Genomic DNA, 26,550 nt, shown 5'->3' with positions numbered 1-26,550 from the left:
TCTTATTTTTGTTAGTCTTGCTAGAAGTTTATCAATTTTATTGATTTTTTTCATGTAACTTTTTGTTTCAGTGATTTTTCTGTTATATTTTTGTTTTCAATTTCACTTATTTCTATTATTTTCTTTTTCTGTTTGCTTTTGAATTATTTTGCTGTTCTTTTTCTATTGGTATGAATGTTCCTCTTCTCAAATGTATCAGTGATATAAATTTCCTTGTTTGCATTGTTTTGGCTATATCTCATATTTAGATAAGTTGTATTTTATTTATATTAAGTTCTCTTTTTAAAAAACTTTTTATAGAATATTTGAGGCATGGGTTATTTAGAAGTGTTCATTTTCAATTGATAGAGATTTTCCTGTTTGTTTTTTTTCCACACTATTGATTTCTAATTTTATTGTGTTCAGAGAACACTGTATGATTACTATTCTTTTCATTTTGTTCAGGTTTGTTTTATTGCTGTGGATGTTGTCTGTCTTCATGAGTATTTCATGGGCACTTCAAAAGTGTATTCCTCTGTTGCTAGGTGGAGTGTTCTATTTGTGTCAGTAAGATTTTGTTGGTAGATTGTGTTCATATTTTTTATATGCTTGCTTATTTTCTGTCTAGTAGTTTTATCAATTGCTAACAGAAGAGTGTTAAAGTCTCCAACTACAGTTGTGAGTTCATCTCTTCTTCAGCTTTCAGTTTTTTTAGTGTATTTTGAGGTTCTGTTATTTAGTATGTATGCGTACACACTTAGGATAATTGTGGCTTCTGGGTTGGTTCATCCTTTTATCATTGTTTAATGTCACTCTGGGTTGCTAGTAATTTTCTTTGTTCTGAAGTCTACTTTAATAGAAAGTAATATAATCACTCTTGCCTCTTTAAAATAAATGTTTGTTGCATAGTGTATCTTTTTCCATACTGTTATTTTCAGCCTACGTGTGTCATTGAATTCTAAATGAGTTTTTTGTAAGCAACATATAGTAATGTTTATTTTTTCCACTCTGTCATTTTCTTTTTAAGATTTTTATTAAAATATAGCTAACATACAATACTGTATTAGTTTCAGGTGTACATCATAGTTATTCAGTAGTACCCACCTGGCTCTATATGTAGTTGTTACCATATTATTGATTATATTTCCTATGCTAAAGAAGTGATCACATGATAAGTCCAGCAACAATGTGACACTGTACCATGCTATCACAATGTTATTGACTATATTCCTTATGCTGTATGTTACATCCCTAAGACCTAGAAATTTAAACCTCTTATTTATCTTTTCCCCCTTTTAAAATTTTTCAATTAGAATTGACATTCAGTATTATTTTATATTAATTTCACGTGTACAGCATAGGGGTTAGACATTTATATAATTTACAAAGTGAACCCTCTTGACTAGTACCCACAGGGCACTATACATAGTTATTACCATATTATTGATTATATTCCCTATACTTTACATCCCCATGACTGTTTTATAAATACCAATTTTTATTTAATCTCTTCACCTTTTTCACCCTGCCCCAACCCCTTCCTATCTATCACCCCAATATATCTAGTACCCATCTGCGACCATACATAGTTATTACAGTGTTATTGACTATATTCCTTATGCTGTACCCTACATCCCCATGACTGCTGTATACAACCAATTAGTACTTCTTAATTCCTTTCAATTTTTTATCCATCCCCATCCACCCTCCCATCTGGCAACCATCAAAATGTTTTCTCTATGAGTTTGTTTGTTTTCATTTGTTTATTTTGTTCTTTAGGGTCCACATATAAGTGAAATTATATGACATTTGTCTTTTGTTGTGTGACTTAATACACTCAGCACAGTACCCTCTAGGTCTGTGTTGTCACAGATGACTAAATTTTTCTTTTTTACGGCTGAGTAATATTCCACTGTATATATGTACCACCTCTTCTTTATCCGTTCATCCATTCAGGGACAGCCAGGTTGCCTTCATATCTTGGATGTTGTAAATAATGTTGCAGTGAACATATGGATAAGCACGTCCCCTCGAAGTAGCTTTTGGGGTTTCTTTGGATAAACACCCAGAAGTAGGATTACTAGGTCCTTCTTTGTCTCTTGTTATAGCCTGTGTTTAAAAGTATAATTTGTCTGGTGTAAGTATTGGTACTCCAGCTTTTTTTTTCTCATTCCATTTTTCGTGAACTATCTTTTCCCATCCCTCTACTTTCCATCTGTGTCTGTCTTTCAGTCTGAAGAGAGTCTCATGTGGGCAGCATATGTAAGGGTCTTGTTTTCTTATCCATTCAGCCCACTGTCTTTTGATTGAAGCATTTAGTCCATTTACATTGTAAGTAATTGTTGATAGGTATGTAGATATTGCCACTTTTTTATTCATATATATTTTTTTATGTTACAGAAGTCCCTCTAACATTTCCTTGTAACACTATTTTAATGGTGATGAACTTCTTTAGCTATTTCTTGTCTGGGAAGCTCTTTATCTGTCCTTTGATTCTAAATGGTAACCTTGCTGGGTACACTAGTCTTGGTTGTAGGTCCTTGCTTTTCTTCACGTGGAATGTTTTGTGCCAATCCTTTCTGGCCTGCAACGTTTCTGTTGAGAAATCAGCTGATAGTCTTATGGGAACTCCCTTACAGGTAACTAACTGCTTTTCTCTTGCTGCTTTTAAGATTCTCTATTTGTTTTTAACGTTTGGCATTTTAATTTTGATGTGTCTTGGTGTGGGCTTCTTTGGGTTCATCTTGTTTGGGACTCTGCCATTATATCTATTAGGTTGGTGCAAAAGTAATTGCGGTTTAAAAGGGTGAAAATAATTGCAAAATCCTAATATTTCGTCACTAGGTTTGGGAAGTTTTCTGTCGTTATTTCTTCAGATAGGTTTTCAATTCCGTGCTCTCTCTCTCCTCCTTCTGGTACCCCTTTAATGGGAATGTTGGTATGCTTGATGATGTCCCAGATGCCCCTTCTACTATCCTCATTTTTTAAAATTTTTGTTGTTGTTCTGATTGGGTGTTTTCTGCTATCTTATCTTCCAAATAACTGATTTGATCTTCTGCTTCTTCTAATCTACTGTTAATTCCAAGGTATTCTTCATTTATGTCATTGTATTCTTAATTTCTGGCTGGTTCCTTTTTATTTTTCTATCTCCATTTTTATGTTTCCTATCTCTTTGTTTAATTTCTCCCTGAGACCATCAAGCATCCTTATAACCAGTGTTTTGAACTCTGCATCTGATAGATTGCTTGTCTCCATTTTGTTTAGTCATTTTCTGGAGCTTTGTTCTGTCTTATTTGGGACATGTTCCTTCATCTCCCCATTTTGGCTGCTTCTCTGTTTATTTCTATGTATTAGGTAGGGCTGCTATGTCTTAGTAGAGAGTCCTTATGTAGTAGGTGTCCTGTGGGGCCCAGTGGCTTTAGTGCTTTCCAACTGCTCCTTGGGTTTGTTGTCCTTGGAGGTAGATGGGTGATGCTCCAGCTCATTTCAAAGCTGGCCACTGGGTGCACCAGCCCTATGGCCACCTGAGAGAGGACCTGCTGCAGGTCAAGTCAGCCGCAGCCTGTGCCCCATCCAGAGTCACCTAGCAGGAGCCACAAAGCAATCTGCAAATGTCTGCTGTGCTGTGTATGGAAGTGACTCAAGAGGGTAAGCTGCGAACCAAGGCCAGCTGCGCTAGTTCTGGGGTTAGGACTGCTCAGCCATAGCTACAGGAGACGGTCAAGCCAAATGCTGCTTTTCTGGGTTGCTTGAACCTTTGAGAGATCCTAGGGAAATCTGCAGCATGAGCCAATGCAGGTGATTTGTACAAAAAAGCCACTGGAAGTGGCTTGGGTGTTCACGAAAGTTGGGTGGGACAGAGTCTTAGATTCACCAGGGTGTGGTGAACTATTACCGTTATCTAGCTTGCTGTATCCCAGATACGGCAGTGCCTGTGTTTTTACACTAGGAAGGGGGAGGACTCAACAAAAAACAATGGCCTCCACCGGTTCCTAAATCTGTGAGAGAGCTGCCCCTCCAGCCCCCGTCCTGACGCCAGTCAACTTAGTTCCCCACTATATGTCCCTGCCACCTCTCCAGCTGCTGCCCCAGCGCTGGAGCTCAGAGCAAGTGATTCTATGGGTAAGTCTGGTGCGATCTCTTTAAGAGACTCCAGCTGCTCTCCGTCTCAGCCACAATCCCTGCTGGTTTTCACAATTAGAAATTATGGGGACTTCTGTCCCTGGCACTGGAACCGTGGGCTGGGGAGTCTGGTGTGGGGTTGGGACCTCTCTCTTCTCCTCGGTGGGGGACCTCCACAGCTGAAATATCCCTCCCAATTTGTAATGGTCACATGCAGGTGTGGGACCAGCCCGTTCCGCGTCTCTCCACCTTCTACCAGTCTCAAGGTGGTGTTTTCTGCATGTTCTTAGTTGTAGGGCTTTCGTTCAGCAAGATTTCAGGTGATTCTCAATAGTGGTTGTTTTGTAGTTTAGTTATAATTTTGATGTGGTGTGAGAGAATGTAAGTGCAGTGTTTTACCTGAGGTGCCATCTTGACTGGGTGTCATTTTCTTTCTTTTGATTGATGTATTTAGACCATATACATTGAAGATAATTTTTTATATGTTTCCTCCGATTGTCATTCCTCGGTTTCTCTTTGCTTCCCTTCTTGTGGTTACTTGAACATTTTTTAAGGATTACATCATTTATTGATAGTGAATCTCGGACTCTATCTCTGTAATTTTCATAGTGGTTTGTTCTTCTGCCTTTAAAATATACACATGTAGCTTATGAAGAGTTTACTGGTGTCAGCGTTTTACCACCTGCAGTGAAGTCTAGAAACCTCACTTCCATTTGCCTTCCCTTTACCTTCCTCACTTTTAAATATCAGTGTCTTGATTATCAGATCGTAACTTTGTTTCCATCATGAAAGATAATTTATAATAAAAAGCATAGTCTGTTCTTGTTATATATACTTCTGTCCTTTTTATTTATTATTTCTTTCCATATGTTCCAAGATGTTTTTCTTTTATCATTTCTTTTGTGGCTGATCTTTTGCCGGTCTTTAAGGGTAGGTCTGCTAATGACAATATTTTTTTTCAGTTTAGTTTTCTTGTTTGTTTGTCTGACAGTGTTTTCATTTCCCCTTCACTCTTACAGAATTGTTTCACTGGATATAGAATTGACGGTTGATAGTTCTTCTGTTGCAGCCCTTAAAAAATACTGTAACTTCTTTCTGATTTCAGATGGGAAATCTGTTATTCACATTGGTTTTCTCTGTAGGTGATATGTTATTGGTTAATTTTTAGATGTTTTCTTTGTTTTTAGCTTTCAAATGTTTTAATTATATGTTTCTTGGCAAGTATTTGTTTAGGTTTTTCTTGTGTAGGGTTTATTCAGTTTCTTAGATTTCTCATGTGTCTTTCACCAGATTTGGGGGGTTTTCAGCCATAATTTTTTCATATATTCTGTTAGCCTCACTTTTCTTTCTCTTTTCCTTCTGAGACTCCAATGATATGAATATTGAATTTTTTGTTACTTTTCTCATAGCTCCCTAAGGCCCTGTTCTTTAGTTTCTCTTTGTTATTTACATTGAGTGTATCCTGTTGTTCTGTCTTTAAGTACACCGATTCTGACATCATCTTCATTCTGCTATTGAGCTTATCCAACAAGTTTTTGAAAATGTGTTGCGTTTGTATAATTTCTGTTTGCTTTTTTATAGGTTCTGTGTATTTGCTTAAGAAGTTGTAGCTTATTGAATCTTTTTTTTATAATGATTGCTTAAAACATTTGTCAGAGTATATTCTAACATTTGATTTTTATCCTTGGTGTCAGTTGATTTTCTTTCTCGTTAAAGTTGTGATTTTTCTGATTCTTTGTACGACAGGTGATTTTTCTGTTATGTACATTTTAGCTATTTTCAGAGATTCTGGACCTTTAAAAATTTAACAAGCATATACCTGTTCAGATATAGCATGCAGGTCTTGGTCTACTTTTGTGGGCTATGGTTTCAGTGACAGTCTGATTATCTAAGTATTGTTTTTATTTATGAGTACTTGATTTATTTCATACCTCGGCGGCTCCCACTTGTCCCTGTGGGTGGGGCTGCAGAGAGTGGAAGATGCTTTCCCAGACCAGGCCACCTGGTGCCTTTAGGTGAGGAGAGGTAGTCTCTGGTGATACAAAGAATGCTTTCTGGATTTGGTGCTTTTTGTGGGATCCCCTTGTGAATGCTCCCCATCTTCTGGGTAGGGGAAGGCAATCTCTCACCTGACAATGAAGGACAGTGCTTTTATTATCAGCAGAACTTCCAGTTGATACCCCTTGCTGCTTCTGCTAAGTTTATCTGGTTGGGACTACTGATTGGTCCAGAGAAGAAATGAGCCTCCCTGAGCTACCCTCTGGTGCTTTATTGGGAAACAGTGGACCCGGGTCACCTTCGTCTGTTGGGTGCAGGATCATAAGATGTCCTTCTAGTATCCTCCATTCCCAAGGTCCCTAGCAACATTCATCTTCCTCTTACCACCTTTGGTTTATCTCTTGTGTTCCTGATTTTATAGTTGTACTGAGTGTGTGTGTGGGGAGGAGGTGGGTGGGGGGAAGTGGAAGGGATTATTTTGTAAAAATCATTAGGTTTAAATTCTTTAAATTACTTGCCTTTTTAAAAAATAAATAGTAGTGGGATGGCCGGTTAGCTCAGTTGGTTAGAATGTGATGCTGATAACACCAACGTTGCTGGTTCGATCCCCGCATGGGCCACTGTGAGCTGCGCCCTCCTTAAAAAAACTAAAAAAACAAAACATATGTAATTAGTTGGTATATCAGAATATAGCAACTGTTATAGAGTGGTAGTCCTCAAATGTTCTAAATGACAAAAGTAACCTTTGAATAATTTGCCTGTAATTTTGTGGTAATGCTTTGGAAAGATCTAAGAAATTTTACAATTATATAATTTTTAATTTATATACACCAATTATAAAGAAATTAAACCTTAATTTATATTTACCTGTCTTTTTTTTTTTTTAATTTTTATTGGGGAACAGTGTGTTTCTCCAGGGCCCATCAGCTCTAAGTCATTGTCCTTCAATCTGGTTGTGGAGGGCGCAGCTCAGGTCCAAGTCCAGTCGCCATTTTCAATCTTTAGGTGCAGGGGGTTCAGCCCACCATCCCATGTGGGAATTGAACCAGCAACCTTGTTGTTAAGAGCTCACACTGTAACCAACTGAGCCATCTGACCACCCTACCAGCAGCTCAGCGGCAGCTAGTTGTCTTCAATCTAGTTGTGGAGAGCGGGCACAGCACACTGGCCCATGTGGGAATCTAATCGGCAGCCCTACTGTTCAGAGCTTGCTCTCTAACCAGCTGAGCCATCTGGCTGCCCCTATATTTACCTGTGTTGACCACTCCTTCCAATCTCAGAATATGCCTAAGTAGTTCTAAATGAAGTATCAGGAAATGGGAGAAAGAACAAAATGCCTGAAAGAGAATTCTACTCTACTTAATTCTTATGCCAAAATGACTATAAAACAGTTGTTTTTGTAGTGACTCTTCTCACCCATTCATACCTGCCACAGGTAAACAGGTGCATTAAATCTGCAGGTTAGAGAAATATTTCTGATTTCTGCCATTAGCTGTCTTTGAAGATATTTACCTTAGTAGTATCTTTGCAGTTCACTATTATTTATACCTACAGTGATAATGTGGGCAAGGATTTTTTAAAGATTTGTTTCTAGGTACCTATGTGGTCTGGAGGGATGTTTGGCCACTGAACTATTGGAATTTCTAGAACATTACCAGTTGCTTAAGGAATGTGAAACAAAATATTTGAAAAATTGGAACGTTTTATGGAGTCTTAAATTATGTAGGCTTGATCTATTATTAACTCAATATTTAGTCCCTCCTCACCCAGAGGATGAGGAAGGTGGGGCTGGAAAGTTTCAAGCTTCTAATTATGGCTTGGTCTTTTTGGTGACCAGCCCCCACCCAGGAACCCACCAAGAGTCACTTCATTAGAACAAAAGATACTCTTATCAGTAAGGAAATTCCAAGGGATTTAGGATCTTTCTGTAAGATTTTCCTATCACTCAGGAAATTAGAAGAGTTTTAGGTACTTTTTGTTAGAAACCAGGGGCACAGACCAAATACATATTTATTATGTGTCACAGAGTTCTTTGTGTATTTAGGTATATGATTTACTAATATATTCCCCCATTCCACAAGTTCCTTTGGTTCACAGAAGGTTTTAAGTTCGACTTAGTCCCATTATTCATTTTTACTTTTGTTGCCTATGCTTTTGGTGTCACATCCAAGAAATAATTGCTACATCAAATGTCATGAAGCTTTTTCCCTATGTTTTATTCTAAGAGTTGTATAGTTTTAGCTCTCATGTTTAGGTCTTTGATCCATTTTGAGTTAATTTGTGTGTATGGTGTGTCTTAGTCTATTTGGACTTGTATAACAAAATGCCACAGACTGGATAGGTTATAAACAACAAAAATTTATTTCTCACAGTTCTGTAGGCTGGAAATCCAAGATCAAGGTGCCCGCATGGTCAAATGTGAGGGCCCAATTCCAGGTTGGAGACTTCCTCTTGTGTCTTTACATGGCAGAAGGGGCAGGGAGTTCTCTAGAGCTTCTTTTATCAGGGCATTAATCTCTTTCCTCATGACCTAATCACCTCCCAAAGGCTCCACCTTCTAATACTATCAGATTGAGTGTTAGGATTTCTACATATGAATTTGGAGGGAGCACAAACATTGAGATCATAGCATGATGTAAGGTAAGAATCAAACTTCATTATTTTGCATGTGTTTATCCAGCTTTTTCCCAGCACCATTTGTCGAAAAGACTGTCTATTCCCGTCATATGATCTTGGCATCCTTGTCAAAAATCATTTGACCTTATAGGTGAGGGTGTATTTCTAGGTTCTCTATTGTGTTCCGAGTATGTCTTTATGCCAGTACCACACTTTTTTTTTTTTAACTTTTATTTATTTAAGTGTGTTTTTCTAGGACCCATCAGCTCCAAGTCAAGTAGTTGTTTCAATCTCGTTGTGGAGGGCACAGCTCAGAGTGGCCCACGTGGGGATCGAATCAGCAATCCTGGTGTTATGAGCACTGTGCTCTAACCAACTGAGCCATCCGGCTGCCCCCAATACCATACTGTTTTGACTACTGTAGTTTTGTAGTAAGTTTTGAAATTAGGAATTGTGAGACCTGCAACTTTGTTCTTTTCCAAGGTTGTTTTTATCTTTTTGGGGTGTCTTGAGATTCCAAATGAACTTTAAGGTTAATTTTTCTCTGTCCGTAAAAAAAATGCCACTGGGATTTTGATATGGATTGCATTAAGTTTGCTTTGGGTGGGACATTTTAACATTATTACGTCTCAGTCCATGAACACTAACTGTCTTTTTATTTATTTTGTCATCTTTAATTTCTTTTGGCAGTGTTTGTAGTTTCCACTGTACAAGTCTTTAGCATCCTTGGTTAAGTTTACTCCTAAATATTGTATTCTTTTTGATGATGTTGTAAATGGAATTGTTTTCTTAATTTTTTTTCTCAGCTTGGTCATTGTTAGTATATAGAAATGCAGCTGACTTTTGCATGTTGATTTTTTCTATCATTATTGTTTTTGTTTTTTCCAGTTTTATTGACATATAATTTACATGTATTGCTGTATGAATTTAGGGTGTACAGCATAATGGTTTGGCTTACATATATTGTGAAATGATTATTGCAATAAGTTTAGTTAGCATTTATCTCATAGGTACAATAAAAAGAGAAAGCAAAAAAAGATACAGAGAAACAGGAAATGTTGGTAAAAATAAAAATTGGTGCTGCCACTATGGCAAACAGTATGGAGGTTCCTCAAAGTATTAAAAACAGAACTGCCATATGATTCAGCAATTCTGCTTCTGAGAATTTATCTGAAAAAAATGAAAACATTAACTCACAAGAAGATATCTGCTCCCCCATGTTCATAGCAGCATTATTTACAATAATCAAGACATGGAAACAACCTAAGTATCTATCCATCAATGGATAAACAGATAAAGAAATTTTGTATGTGGGGTGTGTGTGTTAGATTCTACATGTAAGTGAGATCATACAGTATTTTTCTTTCTCTGCCTGACTTATTTCACTTAGTATAATTCCCTCAAGGCCCATCCGTGTTGTTGCAAATGGCAGGATTGCCCATTTTTTATAGCTGAATAATATTCAGTCATCTATCTCTCTTTCCTCTCTTTTTCTCTCCCTTCTCTCCCTTCCCACCCTCCCTCCTTCACACACACACACACACACACACACACACACACACACACACACATACACTCACAGACAAAGAGATCAGATTTGTAGTTACAAGAGGTAGGGGAAAGGGGATTGATCGAGAAGTACAAACTTCCAGTTATAAGATAAATAAGTACTAGGGGTATAAGGTACAACATGATGACTGTAGTTAACAATGCTGTATGATTTATATGAATGTTGTTAACAGAGGTCCCTAGGAGATTCTTTTAGTGTGTGTGTGTGAGTGTGTGTGTGTGTGTGTGTGGTCTTTTACATATAATATATATGTATATAATATTTTAATATTATTTAAAGTTAATAGTGCCAGAATCACATTTCCAAATTCTTCAGAGGGAGACTGAGCATCTGAATTTTTTAATAGGTCTCCAAGTGCAGACCTGTTTGAAAAACCTGTTCAAGATGATTCTGACTACATATTAGAGTTGTCTATGAGTACTTAAAAAATACTGTGGACCTTAGCAAAATTGAATCAGAAATGCCAAGGAAGAAGTTCTGCAACCTGTGTTTTTGAAAAGACAAGTTTTTTCTGAAGCACAGCTAGGTTTTTTCTGAAGCACAACTAGGTTTTTTTGTGGACCACTAGTCCACAATTTTCTTGGCCATAGAAAAGGACAGTTAGCAAAGTATTTTAATTATGGTCATTTGCAAAGGCCTCAAATATAAGGTTTTTTAAAATATTATGGGCTGAAAGGAGATACGTATGTGTTTTCTGTATCTGGCATATAGTAGCTAACTAAGTTGTTTTCTTCTTACCATTGAGGAAATTGATGTGTGTACCAATCCATCTTATTGCTGCATAAGGTTGCAGTACTATGGGTAGGCAGGACCAGCTTTTTTCTCAGGCAAACCTATTCATATGCCGAAACAGATATTCTTTAGGCCCCACCTGTTAGCAGAAAGCATGGTAGAGATGATCTTTGTATATTGAATAAAGCAAAAATTACTAGTTATTCATGTATAACACAATAATATGGAACCTTCATGTGTAATAGGTCTGACAATTAAGTTCACGAACTCATCCTAGAAAAAGTGCTACATACCTCATTGCTGAATATCGCTATGGTTACCTTCAAAGTACTCCCCTTGGGAAGCTATGCACCAACGCCAGCATATAGTCCACCCTTCAAAGCAATTTTGGAACTCTTTTTCTGGAATGTCCATCAGAGCTGTTGTCATATTACCTTCGATGTCCTGAATGTCATCAAAATGTCTTCCTTTCAATATTTCCTTTATCTTCAGATAAAGAAAGAAGTCATTGGGGGCCAGATCAGGTGAGTAGGGAGGGTGTTCCAATACAGTTGTTTGTTTACTGGCTCAAAACTCCCTCACAGACAGTGCTGTGTAAGTTGCTGCACTGTTGTGATGCAAGAGCCATGAATTGTTGGCGAAAAGTTCAGGTTGTTTTTGTCTTTCATGCAGTTTTCAGCACTTCCAAATAGTAAACTTGCTTAACTGTCCAATTGGTACAAACTCACGATGAATAATCCTTCTGATATCAAAAAAGGTTAGCAACATCATTTTGACTCTTGATTTGGACTGACGGAACTTTTTTGGTCGTGAAGAATTGGCTGACTTCCATTGTGCACTTTGACACTTTGTTTCAGGGTCGTATTGGTACACCCATGTTTCATCACCAGTGATAACACGGCCCAAGACATCGTCTTGCCTCTCCAAAAGGTCTTGGCAAACTTCGACTCTCCTTTGCTTTTGTTCATCGGTGAGCTCCATCGGGACCATTTTTGTACACACCTTTCTCATGCCAAGATTTCAGTTAAGATTTTCCTGTTGCTCTGTCGATGTTTACTTGGTCTGCGATGCTTCTCAGTCAACCGATGATTTTGGCGCACAATTTGATGAATTTTTGCAATGTTTTCATCAGTTCTCCTCGTTCCTGGCTGCCCTGACCTCTCTTCATCAGTGACACCTTCTCTCCCCTCATAAAAACGTTTAATGCATTTGTACACTTCCGTTTTCTTCATGGCATTATCCCCATCAACTTGGACTAACGTCCCCGATTTCACTTCCACTCTTGCCAAGTTTAACAAGAAATTTAATGTTTGTTCGTTGCTCTAATTCAAGCTCTGACATTCTTGTGATGGCACACAAAAACACGCAACAATAATGCCACTCAGCAAGACACGACCACATGTCAACACGAACACAACTATGAGACATTGATGTACTAAGGTTATGAGACCTCACTGAGCTATTTGTACAGTGCTGCCAATGTAAATGCATGGTGGCAAGTTCGCGAACTTAATTGTTATACCTCGTATGTGCTTCAGTGTTCATTGCAGCTCTGTTTACGGTGGCCAAGACATGGAAACAACCAAAATGTGTCCTTCGGTAGATGATTGGATAAAGAAGATGTGGTATATATCTATACACAATGGAATACTATGCTGTAAGAAAAGATGAAATAGTGCCATTTGCGACAACATGGATAGATCTTGAGATTATTATGCTAAGCGAAGTAAGTCAGACAGAAAAAGTTAAGAACCGTATGATTTCACTGATATGTGGGATATGAAACAAAGGAAAAGGAACAAGACAAAGAAACAGAAACTCATGGACACAGACAATAGTTTAGTGGTTACCAGAGAGTAAGGGGGTAGAGAGTAGTAGATGAGGGTAAAGGAGGTTAAATATATGGTGATGGAAGGAGAACGACTCTGGGTGATGAACACCCACTATGATGTATAGATGATGTGTTACAGAATTGTACACCTGAAACCTATGTAATTTTACTAAACATTGTCACCCCAATAAATAAAAAATAAAAAATAAAGACGTGTAACAGTATTCTAAAACCTTCAGTCTTTTACTGTGTGTGTGTGTTTCATTAATTTCTAAAGCAACTTAAGTCTTAAGAAAATACGGATTTAAAAACAACAAGCAACAAAAAGTAAGCACTACATTATATTCATATAGTTCCTTGCTTTCTAAGAAAAACTTAACATTAAAACCCTAAATCCATCATAGTAATACATACTTTGTCCCCAAAAGATTGACCTCTTTTGTTTTTAAACTTTTGTGCCAAGATATTTTACAGTCTTATTAACATTTATTGAAAGATTGATTTTCCATTTCAGTATTCTAGTATAACTTTTGCTGTTGCTTCAGAGTGATATTTTGGAAAAAGAATTTGCTACCACTTGGTGGCACTACTTGGCTTAAAAATGAATCAGAATGTCTGCTGTTAAAGTGTGTGCTGTTCTACATACATGTTTAGATTCAGAGGGCATCTATTTGATATTAAGCGACTTTTTATTATGAATGTTTGATCCTTATTTTGTATATAAAATAATAATTGGCATAAAAGTGAGTTTTATAAAATGCCACGTGGAATATAAAAATATAAATCAAGACTTAGTTTGGTGGGGAGGGAAGCATACAGATTTTTTTAGTATATGTGCTGCCAAAGCGAGCACAACATAAAAAGTTTTTATGTAAATCTCCTTTATTTAGTTCAGGCATCATTTATATTTTGCCTTAATCCTCTTTGTGTCTAAATGTTTGAAAAACATATTTTTAATATTAGAAACAAACATCTTTAACTTTAATATTACCATTTTCTAAGATGTGTGGTTATGTTGTCTTATATAAAGCTAAGAAACAGGATTTTTTTCAGGTGATCAAGGTAATGTAACACATAGAAAAGCAAATTTAAATACATTTCATTATGTCTTCCTGTAGCATACTGAAAACTCAGCCCTTTTTAAGATACTTTATTTAATTAGACAAAGGATCCTGAACTGTAAGATGTGGAGAGTTATGTTCCCAGACATGATTTTAATAGCTAAAGTATTTTTGTAATTATTCATTTCTAGGTTGCATATACAGCATATAAAAGGAGTCTTTTAAAAAAATTGGAATTTAATACATACAAGAAAGTGCACAGAGTGTATGTATACAGCTCAGTGAATCACCACAAAGTACCACCACAGATCAAGAAGTACAATACGACCTGCAATCCAGAAACACCCTATGTTTCCTTTCCCAATCACTTTCCCTTTTTAATTTCCTGGAGTAACCACTGTCCTGGCTTCAAATGATACATATAGAGCTTTATTTTGAAAAGCTGCATTTGGACTTACATGTAAATAGAATTATATAGTAGCAGTATTTGTGTCTGCTTATTTTGCTTATCAACACTATGTTTGGGAGATTAGTGGATATTTTCACATGTAGCTATAGCTGACTCGTACATTTACTTTTGCACATTTGGATTGAATAATACTGTCATATGAAGAGTCTTGTACATGTTTCTTGGGTACATTTATGTTGAATATTACCAGGAGTAGAATGGCTGGGTCGTTCATGTATACATGTTCAAATTTGGAAGAAAACACAAGAATTGTTTTCAAAGTGATCATACCTATCCATCAACAGGGTATGAGGGTTCCTGTTGCTCCATATTCTCACCACTACTTGGTATTAATAGCCTCTTTAATTTTAGCCCTCCTGGAGTATGCCTTCCTTGATTCCAAATGAGATGGAGTACTTTTTCATAAATGTATTGGCTGTTTGGATATCCTCTTCTGAGAGGTCTTCTCTCCCCCTACCTTTTTTCTTTATTATTACTGTTGGGCTTTCTATATTACTGATTTATAGGTGTTATATATTTTATGAATGTGAGACCTGTATTTTCTATTGGAGTTTCTGCCTTTTTCCTTTTGTTTTTAGGAGTTTTTATACGTGCTAGATAGAAGCCCTTTGTTTAGTTATTTGTTGGAAAAATATATCCCACTTTGACTTCATTTTCTCTGTATTAATATTCTCTTTTGATGAAAGGAAGATCTTAATCTTAATGTAGTCCGATTTATCATTGTTTTCCTTCATAGTCAATGATTCTTATGTACTGTTGAAGAAGTCTTTCCCTGCTCCAAGATTATGAAGATATTCTCTTATGTTATCTTTTAGAACAGTGGTTGCAACTACAACAGTGGTTCGCAACTACAAGCAATTTCCTTCTTCCCTCTCCCCACACCTTTCACCACCTGGGTGGGACATTTGACAATATTTCAAGATATTTTTAGGTTTTACAACTAGGTGGGTGGAATACTCCTGGCATCCTGTGGATTGGCTAGGGATGTTGCTAAACATCCTGCAGCACACAGAATACTACAGCGCACAAACAGCTCCCTAGCCCAAAGTATCACCAGTGCCAAAGCTGAGAGATACTGTCGTAGAGGCTTTATTGTTTTGCTTTCTACCGTCTTCCTGGAACTGAATATTGTGTATTATTTTGTGCATTGTTTATCATGTACTTAGATTTACCTTCTACCTTGAACTGATTCTGAATATTATGTTCAGAATATTCTAAGTATTCTTTTTTTATTATGGATACTCATTTTATGCAGCACCATTTGTTGAAAAGATTGTCTCCCCTCTGCTATACCATGTCTCCCTTGTCATAAATCAAGTGACCTTATACTCATGAGTCTGTTTCTGGGATCTGTTCCCCCCCCATTGGTCTACTTTATCTATCCTTATGCCAAAATGATCCTGTTTTAATTTACATGACATTATAACCAGTCTTTATATTTCAGTAAAGCAAGTCTTTCCACCTTGTTCTTCTTGACTCTGCACTTTTACATAAATTTTTATAGTCACATGTTAGTTGTATGAAAACTGAATCTTTTTAAATTTGAGATAGAGTTAACATCTTCAAGATGCTAAGTCTTCCAATCCATGATGTCGTATTATCCTTTTATTTATTTAGATCGGTGAATCTCACACTGTTCTCAAGACCCATTTAAATTCTTAAAAAGAACTTGTATTTGGTTATATCAGTGTTTCTCAACCTTGGCACAATTGATATTAGGCCAGATAATTTTCTATTTGGGGGAACAAGAATATCCCATAAAATATTAATATAAATAATGTAATTTTGTGAAAAATATACTTTCCAAAAGTGAGAAGAGTAGCATTGTTTTCACATTTTTGCAAATCTCTTTAATAGCTAGCTTAATGAAAGACACCTGGATTCTCATACCTGCTTCTGCTTTAATCCGTTGGGATATCACAAGACATATTCTGGATGACTGACTCCATTATACACTTGTAAAAGAATGAGAGTAAAAAGGGCAAATACGGTCTTAGCATTATTATGAAAATATCTGTGATTTTGAGGACCCCCTAATAAAGTCTCAGGGACCCCCAGCGATCTGCAGACCACACTTTTGGTAACTATTGCCCTAGAGATTGCAATGTGCATCCTTGACCTATGAGTCTAATTAAGATATTTTATATCTTCCAGACAATGCAAGGGACCCAAAACACTTTAATTCCATTAATTCCCCCTGACCCATTGCTCAGTGTATTTGCTATAATACTCATGTATTTTTACCTCCACATACATATTTTAATCTCCATCAGCCATCATCATTTTACATCATTATTTTAAATTTACCCACATAGTTATCATTTTTATCACTTTTTATTCCTTCCTGCATCTTAAGTTCTCCATCTGTGATCATTTTGTGTTTTTCCCCCAAAGAATATCCTTTAGTGTATGCTTTGATGTAGATTTGTGCCGAGAAATTCAGTTTTTGTTGTGTAATCATGTTTTGCATTTCACTGTCACTTTTGAATGATAGTTGTTCACCAGTTAGAATTCTGGATTGGCAATTTTGTTGTTGTTGTTGTTTTGAACAAGGATGTTATCCCTTTGTGTTCTGTCTTCTATTGTTTCTGTTGAGAAATTAGTTGTTACTCTTGTCAATGACCTCCAGCCAAAAAGACGAGCAAGAACACCTATAGTTGAACAAGTTTTTTACTTGCTGCAGTGAGGAATTCTGCACACTATAGGGAACCTTTGTTCGTGATTTTAAGAGGGTATTGGAAAGAACTTATTATAAAATTTGGACTTTTGTTGGGTAATTTTAGAGAGTCTCTAAGGAAGTAGAAGTTTGCTCTAAATTGGATGTTGTCAGAACATAAGGACATTTTATGATTGCCCCCTTTCCTTTTTAATTGAGGTGAAATTCACATAACATATATAAATCATTTTAAGTGTACAGTTCATTGGTAGTTGGTATATTCACAATATTATGCAACTGCCCCCTCTTTCATTTCAGAACTGTTTCAACATCCTCATATCCACTAAGTAATCATTTCCTGTTCCCCCCTTCCACTATCACCTGGTACCCTTTACTTTCTGTCTCTATGCATTTGCCTATTGTTGGTATTTCGTATTAAAGGAATCATATAATATGTGACCTTTGTGTCTGGCTTCCTTCCCTTAGCATAATGTTTACAAGTTTCATACAAGTTGTAGCATGTACTTCGTTTCTTTTTTGGGTATTTTTAATAATAATGCTATAAGCATTCATGTACAAGTTTCTGTATGTACATGTGTTTTCATTTCTCCCGTGTGTGTGGGGTGGGGGGGGGGGATGGAAAGTGAGAAACTAAAGACATGAAAGAGGACTTCCAGAACTGCTTCAGAAAGTGGCAAAATGATGGGATAAGTGTTTTCAAAGTGAGGGGGAGTATTTTGTGAGGAATTACGGCTGTGTATCTTTTACTTTAATAATTTTTTAAAAATTTAAACATACACCATATTGTTTGATCACACCTTGTATATCTAGTAGGAGTTGAATAGGTGGGTCATACATAATTCTGTCACCTTTTTTGGGAAACACCAGACTTTTCCACAGCGGATGTGCCATTTTGCATTCTCACTAGCAATGTTTGAGGGTCTCTATTTCTCATTTCTCATCAACACTTGCTGTTTTCCTTTTTTTTTTTTTTTTTTTAATTTAAAGCTAGTTGAATGAATGTGAAGTGGTATCTCATTGTGGTTTTCATTTGAATTTTTTTAATGACCAAGATGTTGAACATGTTTTCCTGGGCTTGTTGAGCATTTATATATCTTCTTTTGAGAAATGTCTGTGCAAGTCATTTGCCTATTTTTTAAGTTGGATCGTATGTCTTTTTGTTGTTGGGTTGTTTATATATTCTAGATATTAAACCCTTGTCAAATATGTTTTGATAATGTCCTTTGATGCCCGAGCTTTTTATTTTGATGAAGTCCAAATTATTTTTTTTCTTTTATTCATCATGCTTTTGCTGTTAAATCTAAGAATCATTGCTAAATCTGATGTCATACAGATCCTTCCTTAGGCCTTCATCTAAGAGCTTTACAGTTTAGCTCTTACATTGCTGATCCATTTTGATTTAATTTCTGTATATGATATGAGATAGGGGTCCAGCTTCATTCCTTTGCATGTGATTGTCCAGTTTTCCCAGCACCATTTGTTGAAAAGACTTAATTTTTGCCCATTGAATGCCCTTGGCAGGTTATTTAAAAAATCATTTGGCCACAGATGTTTGGGTTTATTTCTGGATTCTCAAATCTATTCCATTGGTCTATATGCCTACCCTTATGCTAGTACCACACTGCTTATAGTCGCTTTGTAGTAAGTTTTTAAATCAGTGCGTCCTCCTACTTTATTTCTTTTTCAATATTGTTTTTGCTCCTCACGACCCCTTGCAGTTCCATATGAATTTCAGGATCAGCTTATCTGTTTTTGCAAAAGAAAAAAAAAAAGGCCATTAGAATTTTGATAGGGATTACATTGAATCTGTAGATCATTTAGGGAAGTGTTGCCATCTTACTACTTCATTTTTGAATATACGAACATGGTTGTCTTTCCATTTATTTAGGCATTTATTTAATTTCTTATTTCCTTCAGCATTGTTTTGTACTTTTCAGTGTATAAATCTTTTGCCTCCTTGGTTACATTTATTTCTAGGTATTTTACTTTGGATGCTTTTGTAAATGAAATTATTTTTAATTTCTTTTTTAGATCATTCATTGCTGGCATAGAGAAACACATCTGATATTTGCATATTGATCTTATACCTTCAAATTTGCTGAATTTGTTTATTGTATTAGCCCTAAGGAAAACTACAATATCCTTGATCTGTTGACTTTTGGGGGAGAAGTGTTTAAAGCCTCCCCCTGTGATTGTCAGTTTCTTCTAATACTAATAAAAGTTTATTATTTATCTACTTTGTAGCCATTTTGTTTTATGCAGAAGGGTTCATGAATATTATATCTTGGTAGATCTTTTTTAATATATAATATTAATTGGTATATTTTTTTAATATATAATATCCATCTGTAGCAAATTTCGTGTTTTGTTAAATTTCATTTCATTTGATTTTTGATAGTCGTGACATCTTTATTTTTAACATTTGTCTAGTTTATCTTTTTGTCATTTTATTTTTAATCTCCGTGTTTCCTTTATAAACAACCTATAGCATCCTTAAAAACTAAACAAATCAAATATGAATGCCTTTTTCTTTATTTTTTAAATTGACTTAAAAAAAAAGTTTTTTTAAAAAAAAGTTTTTATTGGGGAATGTTGGGGAACAGTATGTTTCTCCAGGGCCCATCAGCTCCAAGTTGTCCTTCAGCCTAGTTGTGGAGGGCAAAGCTCAGCTCCAAGTCCAGTTGTCTTTTTCAAATCTTTAGTTTCAGGGGTCACAGCCCACCATCCCTTGCGGGAATTGAACCGGCAACCCCGTTGTTGAGAGCTTACACTCTAACCAACTGAGCCATCTGGCTGCTCCTCTGGAAGCTCAGTGGCAGCTCGTTGTCTTCAGTCTAGTTGTGGAGGGCGCAACTCACTGGCCCATGTGGGAATCGAACTGGCAACCCTGTTGTTCAGAGCTTGCACTCTAACCCAACTGAGCCATCCAACCGCCCAAATGCCTTTTTCTTAATGTATGAACTTTTCTGTGAATACTAATGTGTTTGGGCTTTTTCTGCTTTCTTATTTTTATTTTCTCTTTGGTATGTTCCATTGTTGTTGCTTTTTATAAATTTTTATTGGACCGGTCAAATTTTCTTTATTTTTTTAATTCTAGAGATTTGAAACTATTAGGTTGGTGCAAAAGTAATTGCGGTTCTTGCAATTTTTAACCTTTTAAACTGCAGTTACTTTGGCATCAACCTAATATATATCTTATTTAATGACTTTCATTAGTTACCCTTAAGATTTTAACACATTTTAAAAAAGATTTTCACTTAATCAGTGTCTACTATTCTAGCCTCCCATGTTGAAGTCTCTTTGGATCTTAGCGCCCATGTTATTAAGTATTATATGCTTATTCCATAGGAATCTGTTTTGAACAATTATCGACAGATTTAATTGCATGTTTTAGTGGTTTAATTGCTCATTAATTTTATTGATTTTTTGTCTTCTTTTTTAATATATTATCTTCTCTCTATGCCTGAGTAGGTCCACGAGTAATTATCTCATTTGTAGGTGCTAAACTTTTGGAATCCTTGCTTGTCCAAAAATGTATATGTTTTGTGGTTATACTTGAATGCTAGTTTATCTAGTTACAGAACTATGGCTTGAAAATTATTTTCATACCTTAGAGCATATGATACTAGCAAAAATGATAAGAATGTGGGGAAACAGGCACTTTTATACCTTGGATGTAGACATGCATTATTGATAGAGATTTGGGGAAATCTCTATCAGGTGGAAATGTGCATTAAACTAAAAAATACACATACAACTTTGAAGAACCTATGTTATTGAAATTAAAACACTACTATAAGGCTATACAAGGATATTTATTGTATTGTGTATAATATAATTCCATTTCTGTAAAGATAAACAAAACAAAAAACATACGTATATGTGTTTGTATGAAGAACAAAAAGGCGGATATACCTGTTACATTGGTGTCTGAAGTGGGAGAGAATGGGGAAAGTAGAGGAGATTGCAACAAATATGTTCTACTTTTGTAATATTTTTAGACAAGTTTTATTTTAAAAAATCACTTTCCCTCAAAAGTCTGACAACACTACTGATGATGAATTGTGTATTCTTGTTCCTTTGTAGGTAGTCTAGTTTTTGTTTTGTTTTCAGGACATGAGTAGAATTCTTCCTTTTATTCTCAGAGTTCCAAAATGTCCCCAGGACTTGTCAAGTGGCATGTCTTTTTCTTCCTCCTGCTGAGCACTGATTGAGCCCTGTTAATCTGAGGATTTCTGGTTTTTGAGCTCCGGATTTGTTTTCTGTTGTGTCCTCTTCTCCAGTCCCCTAGTTTCTTCTATAATTCCAACTTGGTTTAATTTGTGGATCTAGACTTTGTGTCTCCTAACTTTTCTCTTATTATTATTTTTAGTCCCTTCTTGCCCCTTTTTAAAAAAAAATTGTGTTCAGGAGAAATACCTCATTTCATCAACTGTATCCACTCTGCTGTTCCACTTACCAACTAGGGGTTGTTTTTGGTTTCTGGTTTTGGTTTTTTGTTTGTTTGTTTGTTTTCAAAGTAATTTTTCATTTCAGAGTTCTTTGTCAGCCTCTTACTCAAAGCATATTGTACTTCTTTACTTAAAACACAATAACAGAATCTGAATATATTAAGTATATATTGAGTATATTTACTTCCTCTTTTTAGTCTAGTGATTAAACATAATTTTAACAAGCATTTAAATTTATACATTTCCATCACTATTAATAATAAGTTTATCTATAACCTCATTGTTGTATAAAATAATAAAAAATACACTTAACATGAATTTCAGTCATTTTAAGATCCCCACACACTCAGCCTTTTGGAAAAATTTTTCTGAGATGGTGGTGAGTGGTAACATTTTAGAGGCTGTGTGCCCTCACATTTAAATATTATGTTATGTGTCTCTGTATAGAATTCTATAGTCAAAATTTTTACTCCAAACTCTGAAGTTATTGCTCCATTGACTTAACACTTAGTCTTGAGGGTGAAAAGTCTGATGCTATTCCAATTCATATTCTTTTGTATAAAATCAGTTTTTAGGTTATTTGATTGTTTTATTTGAGATTGCCATGCCATTCTTTGCAGCACTTGTCGATGACTATTCTAGTTTATGGTTTTATCTGCCTTGGTATGTTTCTCTCTTCTAGTCCATCTGCTTTCATTTCATTGGTGTTTTATGAGAGAGGAAAGATCAGTTCATGTCCTTGATAGACCCTAAGGAGTCAGAAACTCTTAAATTCTGATTGGGCGCTTCATGTCCTTTTTCATTAGAACACTGGGTCAAGTGCTGTAATTCCCCTCTTTGTTGCTTATTGAATAATTATTTCACCGAAGCCCTGCTTTATCCCCACAGGAGTATTATTATTCTAGCCCCAGCAACTCTTAAGATATGCTTCTTCTTCTGACTCTAGCTTCAACTCATATATCCTGTTTATTATACCCTGGGAGTGGTATAAAGTCCCAGGTATCTCTTTCTAGAATAAATTTCTGTTTGTGAAGGCTTCCTTCATCGCTAGGAGCAGTGCACAAATTAAGTGTCATCGTTCCATAAATGAAACAAGTTAATGGCAAGGGTCATAGGGAAATAACACTTAATGAGTGATTACTAAATGGCAGGCCCTATGCTACATGTTTTATTTAATCTTCACAGTTCTATAGGTAGGTTTTACCTTTGTGTTATTGATGAAGGCACTGAAATTTGGAGGGTGGAGTAACTTTGCACAAGCTAGAAGTTATGGAGCCACTTTTCAGACCCAGGCATGTCTATCTGCAAAGAGTCTCTTGGCACCGCAGTGTAAACTTGAGCCCAACCGTCTGTTTTGTGAAGCTTTTCTTAGCCATGGTATTTTATAGGACCTTGTATCTCCTCTGAAGTATAGAATGTGTAATACGTATTGCTCACTGGGAACATATGTAGTGCTATTTATTGACAGCAGTTTTTTCTATATGTGTGTCCTGTATAGTCTTCTTCAGTTAGATAGCAGTACAGTAAAAAATAAACAAAAAACAACTACCAGTGATACCATTTGATTAGTGTTAAGAAAATTTTAAAATTTCCCTGAAATCTCAATTTTAAATGTGCTTTAGTCACCTTTTATAAAACAGTATTGTACTACTGATAACATTTTGGTTTTATGGATTGAGTACATTGGAAGTCATGAGTTCTGTAAGTCTTATGGTTCAAAATTGCTACTCTTGACCAATGCCATCATTCTCCCTTCCTATAAGTAAACTTTAAATCATAATGGCTTGAAAAAGGCTATACATTTGATTACTAATAACTATTTGCATTTTCTAAATATTACGTAGTGTTTTCTGTAACATTTTGTGGTGAAATTTTGTAATTAAATTCACAATAAATAATTGTCTCTGGTTTTATAAGTGAAATTCCAAAATTGAACATTCAATATTTTAAAACTTGTTAGCAGCTCAAATGTTAAATAAGAAAAAAAACTATTGGCTGATTTGTGATTTGCCATCTCACACACACCCACACACATGTGTGTGTGGGTGTGTGTGTAGTTTTAAAAACTGGTCTTTGAGAGGTACATATTACTACATACTTTGTTTCAAGGAAAGTAATTTGAATTTTTACCACCCTACATGAAGATAATTGTAGAGTAGTGATTATCTTGGAATATTTTTTTAGAAGATAATTGGGTTTTCGGGGGCAGATTTTAGAAAGAAAAAAATGCGCATTGAGTAAATGATAATATCAAGAGGCGTTCACATTTAATAAAAATATTATTTTATAGAAAATAAAATTTCTAGTTTTGTTTTTCTAGTTCTCAATGAGAATGTCACACTTTCCCATCTAAATATATATGCATTTCAATTTACATACTAGAGTTTAAATATATATAATATAGGTGAAAGGTTAAGTATTTGTTACAGATTATTACAGAATTTCTTTTTATAATCTGAGGCCCCTTTCAATAAAATTAAATTATAAATCAGTGAAATTGATTCTCTGGTTGTCATTATGTTCAGGTTTACTTCCCATTAGACTATAAATGTATATTTATATTTTTAAAATATGATTAATAATGTGATTATCAAATGAATTAAAGTAACTTTTGTAATGAGATCTTACTTTATTAAAATTCTACAAAAGTTTTTTTAATGTATATACAGTTGAATCGGTGACTTTTTGAATTTGAAAGAGCAAAATTGTTTGAGGTTTAGAAGAAACTAGCATAACATTTGTTGTGTTCCAGGCAACCTATCTTAAGGCACGAACAGTCCTTCACCTGTTGTGAGGAATTTCTTGAAAGCCACAATTGTTTGCATTTGTAGTCATGACACTAACTTTGATGTGCATACTTTAATGGGCCTTGATCCTGTGGAATCATACGTGGTTGGGGCAGAAGTTTCATCAGTAGCACTATTTAACGTTCTTAACTTAAGTTCTTAAAGAAATTTGTAGCCTTTCCTGAATAGCCATTAGGCAAATAGACATCTGACACTGAAGCTGATTTTGTACTCAAAAGCTTCCTTTATCACATTTTCTTATCTCTTGCTGATTATTGTCAAATGTATAGGCACAGTAATGTTTAATGGTTGGAATTCTCTATGTCGTTCAGAATTATTTCAACTCTAAAGTAGTTCATTCCATATGCATATATAATATGTGTGTTATCACTTGAGGTATGTTTTTTGTCTCTGTTTTCACTCCTAATTATATGTTGTGTCTTCCTAGGACTGCTAACATACTTCTTTTGCACTTATTGGACATGATCAGTTAATACATAAAAAATATCCCAGAACTATGCACAAACAGCAAACTCATCATATACTGAAGAACACCAAAAGTAAATTACTGATTTATGGCAGTTAAAATATTTTGACCCGTGTTAGTAATACAATTGTGGTCAAAAGTTTGGTTTGAAAAACACATAAAAAAGTTATCACTCATTTTAATTAAAAAGAAAAGGATTACTCTTGTTAGAACAATGTGCATAGGTACGTTATTTACCCAATCAGAACTGAGATGATCACTTGTTCTGACCACATGCATAAACCACAAGCATAAACAACACAAGTAGTCGACCCATGCTGAATATGACAGTAGCCCTCTCCACTGGTTGCAGCTGTAGTTTATTGCCTTGCCTTTTCCAAATGCAAAATTCTCCGTTAGGAATTAATCTTTGATTAGTGAATATCCATTTATTTTTCTACTACAGTTGCTTCTCCTTAATTACATAATTTTGCCAGGTTGTTAAAGATAGCGCCTCTGTAGTCCTCCCCACCTTCCTTTTGTCCTTCCTTCTTGTAGTTACCTGCTTCAGTTTTACCATACAGCAGCTTTTTGATATGTGTCTCGTTATATTTTGTATTTACTATATACTTTGCAGTTAGAATCACTTTGTGTTTCTGAGTACTTATGATCTAGTACCTAACTATTTGTAACATCTTTTTATTAAATAATGGAGATTAAATACATGGTATCAGGAACAAAACTATTCAAGTTTAATGTAATTTGGTGGTAGGTGGTAAAATCACTTATAGATAGATCATTAGTTTGTCACATCAGTGCCACATGTTGCAGACAGGAAAGCATTATGTGCCCTATGTATTTTGTTTTTCTGATCATTATGTATTTTCTAGATGTTCAAACTCAGTGACAATGTTTTTTTGGTATCACCAGTAGAAAAAACCTCTTTGTATGTAATTTTCATGATGCAAGTGAGCTCTGTGGCCTCAGTGTGTTAGTCATTTGGTGCCATACTTTCCTTGTTCAAGACTCAGTTTATCCACATATTACAAGTTAACTAAAGGATTATTTCAGGTAATTTTGAATTTAGACAAGGCTTTTAAAGTCCAATAGTGTATTTCACTTCTGTTTTTTAGCTCCTTATTTGAAGTTACATTAAATGTTAATAATGTAAACCAGTCGTTAAACATATATAGTACATATAAAGAAGAACCTTAGAAATCATTGTTTCCAACCTCCAGTGCCATGTTTCCTTCTACATTGTTCCTGACAAATAGTTCAGCCTGCTGAGCCATTCAGTTTACTGTTGTGTTAAGATTACCTTTGCATTGTTGTATGGTTCCTGTTTCTAGTTTCTCTTAATCTAGAGATGAAATCCACATTTTTATGCTTCAAACACGTTAATTGTGTGTTCTTCCTTCTCTACTCCAAATCTTCAAACATTGAAAGATTGTTAATTGTATTGGTTGTTAGGCTAAACATACCAAGTTTCTCTTCATTTCATTCTGTGGCATGCCAGATATGCTTACATGAATGTTCTGTATTTTTTTAGTGTTTCCTCTCAGTGTGACATCCAGAGTAAGAGACTACCTGGATGATATGGTTATATGCTATACTTTTGTCTTCATTTGGCATTGTAAACTAGGTGAGACTTAGGTATATGTGCTTGTGCATTGAGTATAGTATATGTAGACCTAAATGCTGCAGTAATTTTAGATGTAGTATTTCAGTTAAGATTTGTTTTGCAATTAGAATGACAGTTGTGAATGATTTTCTCTTCTTTTTCTAGTCTCGT

At 35.4% G+C, this 26,550-nt stretch overlaps 1 protein-coding gene and 1 long non-coding RNA gene across 15 annotated transcripts in view; both read left to right on the top strand.

Annotated features, from left to right (window-relative positions):
• The window catches only part of ZNF644 (zinc finger protein 644), a 103,504-nt gene that overhangs the window by 49,683 nt on the left and 27,271 nt on the right, over nt 1-26,550 (top strand). The window lies entirely within an intron of this gene.
• Nucleotides 11,548-13,072, top strand: LOC141572130 (uncharacterized). Its single transcript, XR_012497299.2, has 2 exons — nt 11,548-11,774; nt 11,875-13,072. It is a non-coding gene; the product is annotated as an uncharacterized LOC141572130 (long non-coding RNA).

This window comes from Rhinolophus sinicus, chromosome 14 (genome assembly GCF_057876585.1).
Source record: "Rhinolophus sinicus isolate RSI-liver-muscle chromosome 14, RSI-T2T, whole genome shotgun sequence".
Taxonomy (NCBI): domain Eukaryota; kingdom Metazoa; phylum Chordata; class Mammalia; order Chiroptera; family Rhinolophidae; genus Rhinolophus; species Rhinolophus sinicus.
The sequence above is the reverse complement of the archived record's forward strand: the minus strand, read 5'-3'. Positions and strand labels throughout refer to the sequence as shown.